The sequence below is a fragment of the Schistocerca americana genome, chromosome 2, assembly GCF_021461395.2.
Source record: "Schistocerca americana isolate TAMUIC-IGC-003095 chromosome 2, iqSchAmer2.1, whole genome shotgun sequence".
NCBI classification, from domain to species: domain Eukaryota; kingdom Metazoa; phylum Arthropoda; class Insecta; order Orthoptera; family Acrididae; genus Schistocerca; species Schistocerca americana.
In genome coordinates this window covers 275,586,032-275,602,849 of record NC_060120.1, presented here as the reverse complement: position 1 = coordinate 275,602,849, position 16,818 = coordinate 275,586,032, and the positions used below count along the sequence as shown (strand labels likewise).

Sequence of the window (16,818 nt, the reverse complement as noted above, 5' to 3'; positions counted from 1 at the left end):
GGTCACCACTGAAGTGAGCAATGTGTGGTTCTTTACTGCTTTCAGACCTGTTGTAATTAAATAGACATGGTTATGCACAACACATTTATTCACAGCAATATACATACACCAAATAGTTATAATAATTACATTGTAAATGTCCGTGTGGGTCGCCGCATTGGACAGCTCAACCAGTGATCCCAGAGGATATACACTCCTCAGTGATTGAGCGCACAGTACAGACTTGTTGCCATGGAAGGCAATGGACGTGTGTCTGGCTGAGTGTGCGAGTGTTCTCTTGTCTCATGGATGCAATTTAATTTGTAGGCATGAGAAATGTAGTGAACGAGTGGCGGCTGTCCGATTTACGTATGCAACAGTAGGGAGCGCACATTGTGCTTGACCCATAGAGTAATAGCAACACTAGTGTCCCTCTTTGTGTTCTGTGTACCTGTCAACTTTGCATCATTCCTGTACTTTGGCCTAATGGTACTTTTGTGTGGGGGCATGTGCATACAAATGTCGGCCTGTTGACCGTGTTATCAGCAGTTGCTGCGCTGCTGTCTGAGGCTGTCACAGTGACATTAGAAAGGAAGCTATAGATCACAGGAAATGTAGATGCATAGGAGCTGTTAATACTGCAGAAAACTGATGATGATGACTGATTCATGAAGATGCCCATTTTTAAGGAACACACTTTTATAAGTTATTTGTTTTTTCATTATTATTATTAAATATATAGATGTGAGTTTACAATCTGTTGCAATTATAAATTGCAAATGCAACAAAATTTCTAGGAATTTGAAATCAGGATAACATGAGGTGGAACACACATATCAATTACATCACCAAGAAACTAAGCCTCCATATGTTATGGCATAAACATACTTGCTTGGTGTACAACAAAAGAAGCATTGAAAATGCATATTATGACCAAGCAAAATCGCTGCTGTCATGTAGGATAATTTTTTTTTTCAGGGCAACTTGCCAATATACAAAAAGCTGTTTCATAGCATAAAAGGAACATAAGGGCAACAGAAAATACTGCACCGAGAGACTTTTGAAATTCTTTTGAAAGCACTCCAGGTGCTACCTTTGCCATGCCTGTAGATTCTTGAGGTAGTTAGTTACACAAAGAAAATTTCAGAGGCTAAAAACAACTTTGTATGTACAAATCAAGCATCCAAACATATGACACCAGGCAAAAATTGGACCTTCACAGTGAGTATGCAAACAAAAGTCTCCGGGAAAATGGACAACTGCAAACTGGCAAAAAAGAAAAGACACATTTGAAAGATAAGTGCTATCACACTGTATGTGAACACAGTAACAATATTAGAGAAGGAAAGTTGCTACTCGCCGTATAGAGGAGATACTGAGTTGCAATAGGCACAACAAAAAGATTCACACAATTATAGCTTTCAACAACAGACACACATACACACACACTTACACAAACACATGTGTGTGTGTGTGTGTGTGTGTGTGTGTGTGTGTGTGTGTGCTTGTGCGTATGTCTATTGTTGACAAAGGCCTTACTGGCCAAAAGCTATAATTGTATGATTTTTTTTGTTGTGCCTATCGTGACCCAGCATCTCAGCTATATGGTGAGTAGCAACTTTCCTTCTCTAATATTGTTACATTCCATCCTGGGTTTTCCATTGATTGATTTTTGTATGTGAATATCTGTTCACATAAATTTTAATTATTTCCTTCTTTCTATTAAGTAGTACCAAATATGCTATATCCTATATCACGGATTTGATGAATGGATGCTTAATAAATAAATAAATCCTACTTGCCACCTTCCACACATTAAAATGACAAAAATCTTCTGTGGAATTGATGCAATTGTCAAGGGGAAATTTTTTCTGTTTGTTTTCAAATTTTGCTTTGCTGTCTCTCAGACATTTCATATCACTGGGTAAGCTATCAAAAATTTTAGTTGTACCACTGTGCATCCTTTTTTGTGCTTATGCTGGAGTTATGAATATCATTTTCCTTTTGGTACTGTAATTATGTATATCATTGCTCCTTTTGAAATGAAGTGGGTTATTTACAACAGACCTCTATGAGGGAATAAATATACTGTGAATGTTATAAATACAATTTCTCTTTAATGATGATGCATGGCTACAATAGCATGAGAGTTAACATATGCACCCCAATACAAATTTAGTGATTTATTTATTTATTTTTTTTTTTTTTTTATTTATTTTTTTTTTAGAATTAAAATATGTTTAAGATTTTTGTGACGTATTCCATATCTATGAGGATAATTTCATTTAGGATCTTTGGAAGAAACATTATCATATCTTTTTTCTGTTATTAAGTGTGATGTTTTCTTGTTTTATGACTTTTGTTACATCCTTGAGGATCTCACTGTGGATCTCTTAAACAAAAAGTATACCTAGTCTGATGTAAACAGAAAACTGTACTTATTTTTGCTCTTGCTTAAAAAACATTTTAGTAACAATAATAACTTTCCTGATGGCAAAGGTTTAGTTGATAAGAATTTTCTGGTATATTGATTTGAAACAGAGGCAAGACATACCTTGGTATGTAAAGTCCTATTGGTATATAGCCAAAAATTTTCACCTGTACATTAATTGTAAGTGCTGATGCCTTGATTCTTCAAGTGCAACAGCCCATACTTGTTGGTTGTGAAAATTGACAATCCTCTCTCATGTAAAACTAGCTTCATCTGTGAAAGGTATCTTTGTCGTGAAAAGTGGCTCTGCACCACATCTTTGCAACAGCCTGGCAGAACTGCATTCTAGCAGGCTAATCATGTGGTTGAAAGACCTGGACACATTGTGCATGATATGGGTATATAACAACTGTTCATGCAGTGTCTCTCAGACCAGAGGACAACTAACCTCGATAGATGCTGAAATTCCCTGCATACCAGGAACTTTTTCCAGTTGTTCCAATACTCGCTCTTCCATGACAAAAGTACAAATAGTGAGAGGACTGCTACGATCCATTGTTGCCTGAGTGGCTGGAAACGACTGCTGAATAATTGTGGAGATGGTACCATGCAGTCTAGATATTTATCAGCATAGACAACACAGGCTCAGCAGTTGCATCGATTTGTCTGATCATAACAGATGATCGTGTCTGCCATTTCTCATGGGTAATAATAGGTTTCTGTTATGATGGTAAGTGCAAAGGTAAAACTACAGTGTTAAACCATTTCACAAACTTATCAAAACACAAACTAGTTCCATGCTCCACTTACTCAGAACTGTGAAAACTGTTCACAATGACAACACTTAACAGATGTTTGCAATTTAGAGCCTATGTTTACTCACATTTTTTTCCTTGTTTTGGTTCATACTACCAGCTGTACCGTGCCTTCTTTCACAGTCACATATGTTATAAATTACAGTTGTGAGGGCTCTCAGCAGATTTCAAGAGTGTTCTTCTAATATAAGAGAAAGCAGTTAAAATTTTATCGTCTTGTAAGGAATTGGATCACTGAAGACCATCTTCGTCCAGCTAGGGGTAATAGCAATGTTCAGTCTACCTTAATTATGTATAAAGAACTTTCTTTTAATGGAACCTATTAGCTGAGGCTTGAAATCCATAGTCTGAATACATGAGAAAGTGAAACATGGACACTGCAATTTGCCAGTGATCCAAAACATATAACAGACTTCCAGTAGTAGCGCTGAAAAACTTTACTGTGATGCATACTACAATACGATCATAGACACTGAAGGAGTTCAGAGCAAATGTAAAACTAGTGACTCTTTTTACATTATTATCACAGAAAAGACATTTGGAATAATTAGAATATGTCACTAAATACTCCTAAATTATGTTGCCTCTTTTAGTTAAGACAGCCATTAAATGCTCATTTTCATAGTATTAACCCACATGCCAATCACTCATCTTTTTATTGAAGTACTAATGTTTTTTTGTATGCATATTCATAATACTGTAATACTGAGCAATCTATCTAGTCATGATCGGTGAATGATTAAGATTTGCTAACAATGACTATTCTGAACATAAATGTTCACAGTTTTAAATCAAAGGACAAGAAAAATATCAGGCAGTTGACCTTAATACATTTCATGTCTATAACATGCCATTAGATATGAAGCTGCTGCCTCAGCACATTATGAAGACAGTTATCTTGTCAATACATCCAGTTATCATCTTTGGAAAGATTGTTAATGGACCAGAAGAGATAACTGCTTATCATAAGCAACAGTTTAACAGTTTATCACATCTTACAAAATCAGTTCACTGTGTGTGAGAAAGATCTACATTAGCTCATTTCAGGCAAACTGTGAGAGTCAATATGAAACTGCATCTTATCCTGTTTCTAATTGGTGCTGGTTTTAGATAAATATAATATTCAAATTATGATTTAAATATAATTAGTTTCAAATTACAGCCCTTTCATCATTTTTTAAATTCATTTATCAGCGTGATTAAAACTGCTCTGAATTCATAGTAACATTAAAAATATATCATATTAGCCTCACAATGTTATAATGAACAAATTTTTTTAAATAAAAATATTTAATTATTTAGGGTAGAGGAGAATGTGTTATTATTAGTATCATGGTATATAGCAATGCTCATTGTGAATAGTCCTCCATTCTTACAATATGATATTAGTTATTATTTGCAAATTATTGGTGTACTCTTGCAAATATTAATGAAGCAATACACATTTGATCAAGTGTTCAGTGGGAGACAAATAATGTAAAGAATAAAGATATACATTTACCATTTGGTTTCAGTATTGAGTGGTTAAAGGGGCATAAACAATAATTGAAACTAGAAGCTTAGTTTTTGGAAATGTCTCTCTCCAGCACAAACAAGCAAATAAACATACACATCCACTTTACCCCAAGCTCTGTTACCTTCAGAAAAAGCAAATTATCCTACAGCTAAGCTACAAGCTCTAAATCGTACATATGTGCCTGGTAACAGCTCAGTGCCCTAAGTATATGGAGATTACAGTTGATTTTGTAAATACAAATAGCTATTAATTGTCTTCTGCATCTGAATTATATTTTGTGTGAAAGTTATTCATATCTACAAGACAAATAGTAATGAGCTAACAAATTAGGAAGAATGACAAAAAAATTAACGGTATAAAGTGAGGGGGTCATCTATATTCCTTTCTGTTTTATTTATTTTTAATTCTTTTACACCAGATGAACAGCAACAATTTTGTGCAAGAAAGAAAGAATCAACTTTTTTTAATGGACATGTAAAGTCTGTAGTAAGTAATGACTGCATCTTTCTCATCACTATGCATATCACAAATCTTATATCAGTAATCAGATTTTAGACTGAATTTTTCCTTATTTTCATTCCGCTAAATGACAAAAACTGAAAATATCTTCAGTCACATAACAGTTTTACATACCATATCTGTTATTATAAAGTATTGCCTTCCGCTTGTACGGTAGTAAAGTATGTGGTATTTGTCTGTTTACAGGCATAGTTTTCCTTTCTTCTTCATTGTGTGCAGAAAACAATTGCCCCAGCTTTTGCACATTAGAGTACAGGCCAATATGTGCAACTGATGGGATAAATCCCCCTCGCCTATTTGGTAATCCCTGTCGACTAAAGTCTTTCAGCTGTATAAATAATGTTGGTAAGAATTAAAAAGCATATGAAATATTAGTTATGTACTTTTGTATTTGACACTAGATTTGTATTCATTCCCACATACTAAAAGATAATTGAAGATTGTGTTCTATTCTGTCAGTGCTAGGCAGGCTGTTTGCAGATGAAGATTTACCTATGAAAAGTAGTAATGTAACTCTGCATGCATCTTACAGTTATTATATCAATGCCATTGCCAACGTATTTAAACTAGATAGCAGAATGTGACTATTATGAGCTATATTTGTTTATCAGGAACTGGACAATGAGATAAATTTCAGATGTCTTCATAAAACTGCACAAGAGAGAGCAAGCAGACCAGCTAATATATGTGCAGTCTAGGGTAACACAACATTCGGTGGAGGCCATAAATGGTAGATTTCAGTTAGTGTAAGACTACAGCAGTTAATAATAACTAACTACAGTTCTAAGTCAAAATAACTCCAATAAGCAATTGATTGCATACAAATTGCTACTGTGGCCAAATGTAGAGCAGTACCCCAGTGTTTGATGCCCATATAAAATAGGCACAGCACTAGACATTTATCAGCTTCAGAGATGTTCTTCTGTGCTCACAAAAGGCTGTCATAACCTATGTGAAAATGTAGCGGAGATATTAATGGAATTTAAATGGAACTCTTTGGAAGAAAGGTGACTATCCTCATGAAAACCTGTTTGTTAAATTTAGAAAACTGGTACTGAAAGAACTGATGGGAGCAGAATGGTCTCACTGTTATATATTTCATGGATGGGATCATTACAACAAGTCAGGTGAGATTAGAGCACATGCAGACAGTAATTTTTACTCACTCAGTATGTGAATGGAATAGGATACAAAGTTGCTAATATTGGTAAGTATTACCTGGTGTCATGCAGTGAAATAGGTCTGAAGAGTATTTATACTGGTGTGGACATAGGTATGCCTTTGGACTCAAAGTCATGAATTCAAGGAGCATTGGATCTAAAGTACACACCCAAATCTTTTAGATCATTATCCTCTATTAGTTTCCAGTTCTACTTGTATCAACTTAACATTTAAACCCTTCAGGAACCTTCTGGTGGTAATTCATGTGGTAGGCCTGCTGACAACACCAGAACACTCTCAAAGATGCCAGCAGAGGATCAAAATCTGAATTCAGAGAAGAAATGGAAGAGAATAGTGATGATTCTCAATCATTTGGAACACTGTCTTTTATTATCTAAATTATTACATAACTGGTCAAGGTATCAATAGGGAGTAACCACAGTGTGCAAAATACTTTGATAAGCCATCTAACCTGTCTTTGCCTGAAGCAAACATGAAATGGAGACTGTGTGTAGAGTGACAGTTTCACTCAGCATTCTTTAAAAATTAAAATTCTCTGCTATCAACCACCATTCGATTATCAACAAAGATAAGGATGTAAGTTGTTACTTCCATAAAACTTTCCAAGATTTGGATTATGTTCATGTAGTAACACTTTTATATCCCTAGCAGATCATGTTCATAGACATACTTTTAAATTTTGTTGTTGTAGTCTTTACACCAATGATTGATTTGGTGCACCTCTCCACATTAGTCCATTTTGTACAAGTCTTCTCAACTCTGTGCGATTACTGTGATCTACATCCATTTGAGCCTGCTTACTGTATTCAAATCTTGGTCTCCTACACCTTTTACCGCACCAAACTTCCCTTCATTGCCAAATGAATGATTCCTTGTAGCCTCAGTAACAAAGTGATTCGTTACATTTAATCCTTCCATTATAAGTGGTAATTATAATCATTTACTATCATATAAGCACATAACCTAATGTGAAGTAGATCTTAGAGACTCCAGGATAGAGTCAGTACTACAAGATGCTGAACCATGCCCACAAGCAGAGTAGACAAAGATAGGTAACAAAAGGCAGCAAGCTGGAAATCATCCAACATCAGAGTGGAAGAAGAAAATCATGTTGGTTGAGATTTGACTGGTTTGGAAAGTATTCCACTAGCAATAAGAGAAAACAGCAGCTTTTTAACTTTAGGATGTAGTGTCTCTCTCTCTCTCTCTCTCTCTCTCTCTCTCTCTCTCTCTCTCTCTGTGTGTGTGTGTGTCCCCACCCTACTGCTACCCTTATCTATTATTTAAAGAAGATAAATGTTTATTGCAAAAGCTTCTATTTATTTATTTATTTGATCTAATGGTTAATTTTCTGTCTTCCTCATTGCCCACATATTGCATCCATATAAAGCAGTGCTCCAAAAAGTTTATTGCTTAATGCTATTTGTGGTTTATAATAAAAATCGGTTGTGCATGAAGTGCAATTTTTGCAGCTCCAATACAAGGCCTTGACAAGACATAAAAATAATTTTTATGTAAACTTTGTTGTCTGGTTTTCAGAACAGTGTTCTCTATTATTGTGAAAAGGTCTATACCAAGCTGCTGGCAAATACAAACTAAGAAATTTGATAACTTTGAAGATTAAAAATGAAATTAATTAATTATATCCAAAAACAAAGATGATGTGACTTACCAAATGAAAGTGCTGGCAGGTCGACAGACACACAAACAAACACAAACATACACACAAAATTCAAGCTTTCGCAACAAACTGTTGCCTCATAAGGAAAGAGGGAAGGAGAGGGAAAGACGAAAGGATGCGGGCTCTAAGGGAGAGGGTAAGGAGTCATTCCAATCCCGGGAGCGGAAAGACTTATCTTAGGGGGAAAAAAGGACAGGTATACACTCGCACACACACACACACACACACATATCCATCCCATACTGATACTGAGTGAGTAAAAATTGGGATGGATATGTGTGTGTGTGTGTGTGTGTGTGTGCGCGAGTGTATACCCGTCCTTTTTTCCCCCTAAGATAAGTCTTTCCGCTCCCGGGATTGGAATGACTCCTTACCCTCTCCCTTAGAGCCCGCATCCTTTCGTCTTTCCCTCTCCTTCCCTCTTTCCTGATGAGGCAACGGTTTGTTGCGAAAGCTTGAATTTTGTGTGTATGTTTGTGTTTGTTTGTGTGTCTGTTGACCTGCCAGCACTTTCATTTGGTAAGTCACATCATCTTTGTTTTTGGATATATTTTTCCTACGTGGAATGTTTCTCCCTATTATAACCATATCATTAAATTAATTAATTAATTTTTTAAACTGCTACTCTTTCTACAAATTATCTGATGTCCTAGATTCAAGGTTAACTGCATGATAAGTGACAATATAAAGAGCTCTCCATTCTTATGCTGTGCAGATTACTGGTATTGTTAGATAACTACCAATGTATTCACATAAACATTAAGATAGCAGTGGTAAAGAAAGAATAACCATTTAGAATAACTCACGATATTCTTTTCTCCAAATGTAGAAGTTGTTGTTATCATATTTATTGGTCCTGTTGTCTTCATAGCAGCTTATGCATAACACATTGGACGAGCTAAGTTATAAACATACAGCTGAAAGTCATTTCTAGTCATACGTATTTAAGGTTACAATGACACACTTATGCATAAGTATTTGTATAACACACTTCAAACATTTAAATATTCTTCAATAAGTAAAAGCAGTGATGCCGTAAATATGACTTTAGAGATTTTCCAAGTGTATTCACCTCAGTAATAGTTTTTATGTTTTCAGGAAGTTTGTTATAAAGCTTAACTCCCATGTGAAAAGTACCTTTTTGGCACAAAACTGTGCTGATTTGAGTTATATGTAAGTTTCTGTTTTGTCTGGTAAAGTGATCATGTATATCACAGTTTTTTTGCAGTCTGCACTCCTTACCCATTACGTTTATTTTAATTTCCATAATGTATACACATGGTAATGGAGGAATACCAGATTTCTTAAACAGAGGTTTACAAGAGTCTCTAGGCTTGCACCCAAACAAAATTCTAATGGGCCTTTTTTGTAGTTTAAAAGTGCTATTAGCTGTTTTAGAGTTTCCCTGGAAGGTGACTCCATATCTGAGATGAGAATGAAAGTAGGCATGATACACATTCGTTACTGTTTTCTCACTACAGCATGATTTCAATGAGTAAAGAAGATAATATGTTTTGCTCAGTTCTGAATTGAGATATTCAATATGCCTATTCCATCTGACGTTGCCCTGCAGCCAAAGTCATAAGAATTTGGTTTCAGTACTGTTACCAACTAGTTTACCATTGACAGAGACCAATGGGATTAAACATGTCCTTGTTAGGAGCTTTGTGGAATTTTAGTGCAGTGCTGTTTACTACAAGCTGGTTATTCTGTGCCCAGCTGCTAAGTTGTTTCGTGGCCACGTTTACTGTCTGCTGTAACCATTCATTGCTGTCTCCTTTTGTAGAACTGTGGTGTCATCTACAAATATGATTGTTTTATGTGCATCAACATTTAAGTTTAGGTCATTTATGTACAGAAGGAACAGAAGGGATTCCATTACTAATCCTTGGGGTACATCACATTTAATTTGTTTATAGTCAGATAAGTGTTCAAATACAATTTTTAGTTCAATATTGTGTGCTTGATGCACCCTATCTGCTTATGATTAGACAGGAAGGAACTGATCCATTTGTTGGACAGACCTCAAATACTATATCTTTCAAGCTTTGATAGCAGAATTTTATGATCCACCATGTCAAAAGCTTTTGACAAGTCAATAAATGCTCCTATTGCTTCCTGTTTTTTGTCCATCAGATTTAGGGTGAAACTGATTCACTCATAAATAGCAATTGCCATTGACCTGTTACTTCAGAATCCATGTTGTTCATTACATAGGATGTTGTTTTTATTTATAAATTTCATAAGTTTGTCACACATAAGTTTTTCTAATACTTTAGAGATGCAGGAGGAAATTGTGATGGGTCTGTAGTTATTTACATTATCTTTCTCACCTTTTTTATATACAGGAACAACTTTTGATGTTTTCAATACATCAGGGAAAGTGCCTACCTGAAGTGAGCAGTCACATAAGTGTGTATTTCAATTAGGTTTGATGCACTCTTCTTTAATATTGTTGCAGGTATACCATCAATGCCTGCAGAGTTGGAACTTTTTAGTCCTTTCATTGCTTTAGCTACTTCATCTTGTGAAACAGAACTGATGTACATTGATCCTCTACATGCACTTATTTTATATTCATTGCCTGGGTGCTCTTAAAGTTAGATTGTAACATATTATCAACAACACCTGTGAAAAAAATGGTTAAATGTGTTGGCTACTTCTAAGGGGTTTGTTACTTTTTTGTGACAGCGTTATATTTTTGCAAGGTTGTCTGTATTCTCCAGATCTTTTTTATAACACTCCACATAGCCTTTGATTTATTAGCTGAATTATAAATGTATTCAAAATGTATTCATCATTATGCATTATTTTTGCTGCTTTTATTACTTTTCATAATATTTTGGAGTATTTTTATAGTATAGTATGTGCGTACTACTGGAGAGGAATTTTTTGAGTTACATATTTCATGAAGTAATGTTTTCTTCTGGCATGACACCCATGTTCCCCTTGTGATCCAGCTATTTGTTCTAGAGTTTCCCCATATGGGAAATGTTTTCATTGGGAATGCAATTTCAAAGAAATGGGTTAATGTATCAACGAAAGTGTTGAATTTTTCATTTATATCATTAATTTTGTACGCTTCAGACCATTTTTCTTTCTGTAATAAGTTGTTGAAGTAGTTTACACTAACCTGATTGTAACTTCTACAAAGTTCTGAAAGACATGTTGTTAATAATACTGCCTTTTACTTTTATGCTTAATATTTGAGCAAGATGGTCAATAAACTCTGCGTTGAAAAATTTTAGTGGTGTTTTTTGTAAACTCTTCTTGACCAGAAACTAATCTAGAGCCGTTTAGCAAGTTTCTGTTACTAGGGTAGCGGCTTTTACTTCAACCTTTAAATTATAGGATGTTGCTAGGTTCAAAGGGGTCTCTCTATTTCCACTATTTGTGAGGAAATCAATATTGAAGTCACCACAGATTATCAACTCGTAAACCATTTTATTTACTTTATTTAGAAATGACTATATTTTGTTCAAGAACAGTTCAAAATTTCCAGATGGTGATTGGTAAACTGTAGCAATAACCAGATTGTACTGAGTAATTTTTACAGCTGCAATTTAATAATCCTTTTCAACATTTGTTCTAGTTAAATCAGGTAGGGTAATGAAGTATACATTATCCTTTGTGTAGGTTGCTACCCCACCTTGCTTGCTGTATTTCCTGTAGTAATAAGAAGCCAAAATGAATTTGTTTATTTTCGTATTCTGGATTAATTCTGGGTTAAGCCATTACTCAGAAATGCATAACAGTGAGATATCTTTAAGTTCATCTGTTAACAGTACATTAATTTCATCAATCTTATTACATAGGGATTGCACATTATGGTGATAAATTTTTAGATAAGGTGTATTCACGATTTGATAATTGGGAATCATATTTACAGCATCACATAACTTTAGTTTAAATTAAGATTGTCAGCAGTGTTCTATTTTCATCCTTCATTCTTGTTCATTTTGTTTTCCTCACTGTTGTTGGAAGGATAGACTGATAGACTGTTCTGTTCCTTAGAATTTTTTCTTTAATTATTTCATTCATACAATCACAAACAAACCTTTTCCCTCCATAGTTCAAATGCATTCCATACTTCATGTACAGATTTCAATGCAGCTTGCTTATATCCAGTCAATGGCACTTAGGGTATTGTGAACACAGTTTCCTTAATTTAATGTTTGTTTTCCAAATTTCTTTCTTTACACACGAACTAAAAATTAGATCGTGCCTATGAGGCAGTGTGGCAACTACTGTGTTTCTGCTTTTGTTAGCTTGTAAAAAATTCTGCTGCTTCATTTTTTGTCATATTGTTTGAACCCATTATACCGATGACAAAGTCATTTTCCTGCATTAATTTTGTCTGATAGTTGGTGTCTACAACATTTTTACATCCTGCCCCTGATTTCACTACACTAGTCACTGCTATGTTGTGATATTTCTCATGCAACATGCTTCAAATAAAGCACTTATGTAACTTCAAACAGACTAATATCAGCTCTCTGATTCATGTCTGTGATGACAAGGGAGAACACATATTGATATGCCACTGGCAGTGATGAACAACAGTTTATTACATCAGTAAACATGGAACACGAGTAATAGGAAAATAAAGAATCACTGCTTAATGACAAGAATGAAATAAAGAGTCACTTCTAGACATTGAACAATGAGAAATAAGGTTACACTATACTCACCAGTAAGAAGGTTCAGTGAGAGATGAAGCAAGGGTCTGTGGCGAGTGATGGCAGCAGCTAGTGACTGTTGACCAGGTTGAGTATATAAGTCAGGTGGTGTCCAACAAGGCTGTGGTCAGCATGTGAGTGGTGGCTAATGGAGCTTTGCTGCTAGCAAAGTCCCTCCTGCATGTGAATGGCAATGCTGCTGGTTTGGCTGATTTTACAGCTCATGTTGGAGCTCACAGAATGATGGGCTGGTTGTGAACCAGACAGCTAGTTGAAGACACGCCTGGTGAAAGCATACACAAACGGTTTCCAGGCAGTACATGGCCAGCGTAGGAAATAGGTCCATGATTGTGGCACTGTCTGGAGTGATGCTGACACCGTGATGTTGCACAATGCTTTCTGTAAATCGGCCCGTAAATATGCTTATTTTTACCAGCCGTGGTCATGAAATCTTGTGTTTGTTTTCCAGCACCTGATTTATCGTGAGACAGCTGCTGGTGTGGTGCAGCACAGTCAAATTGTGTAGGGGTGCCACACTGAGATACTGCAGTCTGTATAACTGGCAATCTTATATTAGAGTTACATGGAATTTACTTTCTTGAATCCAAGTATTATGTTAAATTGTAGAAGGAGTGACTAATAAGGTATTAAGTGTTTGGGGATTTCCAATTTCCTACCTGGTGTTTACTTGTAACCTATATCCCTAACCTAGAATTCCATTACGATTTCTAGAGAGGGATGCATAGTCTGTATGGAAATTATTTCTACTTCTATTGTTGTAGTTGTGGATTTCTGAGGTTGCCCTAAATAACCTCTTGTTATTAACGACAAATACCATAGGGAGGACATGTGTTGGAATGTAAGTGTAATAATCACTAGGTCCCTGAAGAGGGTTGTGCAAGATGTTCAGTTGTCAACTTTACATAATATTTGTATTGCACACTTCTGCAGAATAATTACTTTTTCCACCATAGCTGCAGTGCCCCAGGGGATTATGACATAGGACAAAACTGAGTGGAAGTAAGGTACCGATCATTTCTGCAAGTCAACACAGCAAGAGAGATTTCTGCATACAGACAGAACTCAGCTCTTTGGTTAACTTATCAAAATGCTGATGCCACTTCATCTTGTTATCTATCTGGATGCCCAAGAACTTCACACATTGAGCCTTGTCCAGTGTACACCAACTGTTCTCTACTCTGGCAGTAGCTGTAAATCATTTTTATTTGTTTGGGATTACATACTGTGAATTTGGTAAGATTATGGCTAAGTTGTCAGCTGTGAACCAGTTGTAAACTTGTTCCATTATTCTCCTGACTTTGTGTTGTGTTGATGTGTTTGGGCTCTTAATCAACATACAGGTGTCATTAGCAAACATTACAGTTTTTAAATAGTCCTCCAAAATCTCATGTAAATCATTTATGTAGACTAAGACCAGGAGTAAGCCAAGCTTTTATCTTGCAGCACACCATATTTAATGTTTCCCCTCTCTGAATTTAATCTTCATGCCATACCTTTTGCTAATTGGCCATCTGTTTTCTATTGTTAATATAAGTCACCAACCATACAAGGGGAAGACCTTTAATGCCATGCCATTTTAGTTTCCCTAGAAAAGGTCTGTGTTAAAATTTTGGTCAGTGCAAGCACAAATACTATTTGACAATTCAATCATGATTAATTGTTAATATGTTTTTGACAGTTTCTTGTTATGCTCCATGTCATTGGAGGTTCATCTTCAGATTGGGGTTTAGGGAACAGGTTCTTCCTTGGTCAGACTCTGTTGAATATAATCCATGAATTAATAGCTCAAAAATTTATCCAAGCAAACATTTTTCTTTTTAGATTATTTTACTACTTTAAAATGTGAAGAGGGCTCTTAATTTTTCAGCTCTCAGTGACATATATTTTGAGCAAATTTATGTAGATTCTCATAAGAAAGAAAGTTATGATTTATTTGTGGGGAAAAATTAGTATTAAAATACATGTACTATCAGACTGTTGCATGTATTAGTGTTGTGCTAATGAACGTCTTCTCTTTTACAGAGTTGAAGGAAGTTGCAAGAATACACTGCCAGGATGAATTGTAACAAAAAATATATTACTGAAATCTATCTACTGGCTGTTATTTCAGAAGCTTGAAAGTATTTGTACATTTCCAAAATTTGTTTTGTGCTTCAATATAAAAAAATTACACTTCATTATAAAATCTTGCATTTTTTATGTATGTCATCATATATCAGCATTATACTGTAGATATCACTTCCTGTGAAATATTGTGTTGGCATAATTCTGAAATGACTTTAAATACACATAAAATAATGTCCATTACAAGTTTTGTAGTCTTTAAGATTTACAAGTTATAAAAATTTGTCTCAAAAATATAAAAGACTACAGATGTAAGACTATAGTATGAAATCTTCCATCCCCATGAACCATGGAGTTTGCTGAGATGAAGTGGCTGGTGCGCCTCAAAGATACAGATTACTATACTATAGGTGCGACCAAAACAGAGGGTTATCTGTGAAGGGTCAGACTAACCTGTACTTCCTGAAGAGGGGCAACTTCATGTACGATGTACTACTATCTGATCTTCTAACCTTAGCCAACATGATCTTGATGTACTGTTACTGCAAATGGCTGAAAGCAAAGGGAAACTAGAGATGACATCTTTTGTCTCAAGGGCATGCAACTCTACTCTACGGTTTCATGATGACAGCATCCTCCTGGGTAAAATGTTCCATAGGTAAAACAGTTCCCCATTCAGGTCTCCTTATGATAACTACCAGGACATTGTTATCAGGAAAAACAGAGCTGTCATCCAATGGGTTACTGAAAGTTAAATCCCTTAATTCGTTAGGTAAGTTACAAAATTTATAAAGGGAAATATACAGTTTGAAGTTATATATATCGGTAATTATTAAAGTGTGATGGCAGGAAGAACAGGACTTCTGGGGAGGTCAATACATTGTTATCAAAGAGCGGTCACACAGGAATAAGCCTACTAATGAATAAGAAAATAAGCATGCAGGTAAGCTGCTACAAACAGCATGGAGAATGAATTGTCTTAGCCAAAACAGACACAAAGCCCAATACAGTAGTACAAGTATATACGGAACTAGCTCCAGTTATGAAAGAGAGATTTAAAATGTCATGAGTCAGGAAAGAACCAGTTCCTCACCCACCATGGTCTCATAAATGCAGTGATAACAGCGACATTTTTATTCAGCAGCATTCATACAGGCAAAGCACACAGTGTCCCATTGGTGTTTGAGGACCCTGCACAGTGGTACTTGCCCAACTCAGTATGTGGTTGAAGGAGATGGCCACCAGCAAAAGGATGCCGGGCCGAAAAGATGGCCGCAGTGAAGGTGCAATGTCAATGCCAGAGCAGGCCTGCAGATGTCAGGTGTGCAGTGGCAGCAGTTTCACAGGCACACTAGCCACTCTGTTAGGCATAAATGTGGTGGCCAGCCAGCAGCTCACAGTAAGTTAGGGGCTGGAGGCATCCCATCGCAACCGAGCAAGGTGGCGCAGTGGTTAGCACACTGGACTCGCATTCAGGAGGACTACAGTTCAATCCCGTGTCCACCCATCCTGATTTAGGTTTTCCGTGATTTCCCTAAATCGCTCCAGGCAAATGCCAGGATGGTTCCTTTGAAAGGGCATGGCCGACTTCCTTCCCTAACCCGATGAGACTGATGACCTCGCTGTTTGGTCTCTTCCCCTAAAAAGAACAACAACATTCCAGCGCAGGCTGTGGATCACATACCCCTTGTAGGCCCCCAGGAGTTGGTCGATATCAGCCTTCAGTAGATCACAGCTGGAAGGCACCAGTTCAAGCCCCCATAGCATTAGGACTAGGTGCAGTCCATAGACCAGGTGCTAGCAGAGGCCATGGCCCACACTGGGTTGACAGCTGGCTTGGAGGCATTCTCAGTGTAGACAGTAGGCAACGACAGGTACTCTGTGGCTGAAGCTGTTGCTATTTATAAGGGATCAACCCAGAGATATTATGG

The 16,818-nt window shown here is 36.2% G+C and overlaps 1 long non-coding RNA gene across 1 annotated transcript; it reads left to right on the top strand.

Annotated features, from left to right (window-relative positions):
• Positions 1-4,216: 4,216 nt before the first annotated feature.
• Positions 4,217-15,073, top strand: LOC124596066. The gene is made up of 3 exons (XR_006978275.1): positions 4,217-4,322; positions 5,447-5,605; positions 14,846-15,073. It is a non-coding gene; the product is annotated as an uncharacterized LOC124596066 (long non-coding RNA).
• Positions 15,074-16,818: the final 1,745 nt, after the last annotated feature.